Here is a 1,664-nt window from a genome sequence, read left to right on the forward strand (position 1 = left end):
GCATCTTCAATGGCTCTCTGGAACAAAAGCCCAACTTGCAGAGTTGCTGCTTTCTATGCAATTCTCTAGATTTCCTTTTTTTCTTTTCTTTTATTTCAATTTTTATACCTTTCCAAAGAAGTGCTGTTCTTTTTTAGTTATTGAAAAACTAATGATACCTGTTCAAATATTTGTATCTCTCTATCTTTCCTTCTTTCTTCCTTGATGTAGAGTAAAAGAATATGGAATACTTCACGAATTTGTGTTTCATCCTTGCACAGGGGCCATGCTAATTCTCTCTGTATCGTTCCAATTTTTAGTATATGTGCTGCCAAAGCGAGCACATGTGGCATATTGGCAGTCGAAGAGTTAATGATTCTGCTGCATTCTGGGTATCCTTGACCGGGAATCGATCCCAGGCCACGGTGGTGAGAGCGCCAGCTCCTAACCACTAGACCATAGCATTAACTCTTTAACTCCCAATACACCACATGATGTTATGATGTGGAATATCAATAATACAACAAAAATCATAAAACCATAACATTTATTAACAAGAACTAAAAATACTCAAATTTCTGGAAAGACACAACCTTCAACAAATTAATGAGCTGCATGTACAGTGAATTATCATATCATTTAGCAAACATATTTATTTTTTGACAAGTGACAAAGGCAAGAAAGACTGGGTCTTTGTGACCCCTGAAGCTAAACAGCATTGAACTCATTATAGTAGGGATTAAATCTAACTAAATTTTTAGAAATCTGAAAGGTGAAATTAGTTCATCCTTTATAATATCTATTTATTGCCAAAACATTAAGAGAAGAAAATGTTAATGTATCAAAGGGGCCACTAGTAGGTCAGCAGTTACATATCTGTTTTCTTAAAAAATATTTTCAGTAAGCACAAATGGAAAGGAAAAATATAAAATTATTTTAGATAGAGTCTGTATTGTGAGATTCAGACATGACACTCAAAAAAGTAAAGAGAAAGGCAGTGGGTAACTTTGTAATACAAACACAAAAATAGTTTCATTTTTCAGAGTTGACACGATAGTTTTATTTATATCTAGCAAAATGATTTTGGTGCTTCTTTGATTTTACAGTGGAAATGCAACTAGGTCACAGTAAATTTCATTTACTTCTATCTTAAATGAGAAACTCGTGTTTGATAGAAGCATCTATTTCCAAGAGAAATCCAGTTTTGAACTGAAGACATCAAGAGATGGTAATTTCTCTTTGTGCTGTACTCTAATGAGAAACGATGAATGCTCGTTGAATTTTTTTTTTGTTTGTTTTATTTTTTTATGAAGGGAAAAAGAACGTATGCATGATTATGTGTTATGGTTTTATGATTTTTGTTGTATTACTGATATTCCACATCATAACATCATGTGGTGTATTGGGAGTTAAAGAGTTAATGCTCCAGTTCCGTGGATCATCGATAGTTCTGAGTGTACCTGTCTCAGAAGAGAAGAACCACATTCCCCAGAGGACTTTGCAATGCTTTGCATTTTTACGCATTTCCGCCCAGAGGGAAAGATAAAAACTGTCTGCGGTCACAGGACTCTCTCTTCCCTTCGGGACCAAGCTTGGCAGTGGGTGTTTGTTGCAGCCGTCCGCCTTCAGCGTTAGCGTAAGGCTTTCGGTTTATCGGACACTCTCTCTCTTGCTCATTTTATTTG

At 35.5% G+C, this 1,664-nt stretch overlaps 1 non-coding gene across 1 annotated transcript; it reads right to left on the reverse strand.

The window, feature by feature from the left end:
* Positions 1–215: 215 nt before the first annotated feature.
* On the reverse strand, positions 216–323 carry LOC136053369 (U6 spliceosomal RNA). The gene has a single exon (XR_010622631.1). It is a non-coding gene; the product is annotated as a U6 spliceosomal RNA (small nuclear RNA).
* Positions 324–1,664: the final 1,341 nt, after the last annotated feature.

Source organism: Cyrtonyx montezumae, unplaced genomic scaffold (assembly GCF_038088225.1).
Source record: "Cyrtonyx montezumae isolate F1298 unplaced genomic scaffold, pur_monq_1.0 scaffold_3, whole genome shotgun sequence".
NCBI classification, from domain to species: Eukaryota; Metazoa; Chordata; class Aves; order Galliformes; family Odontophoridae; genus Cyrtonyx; species Cyrtonyx montezumae.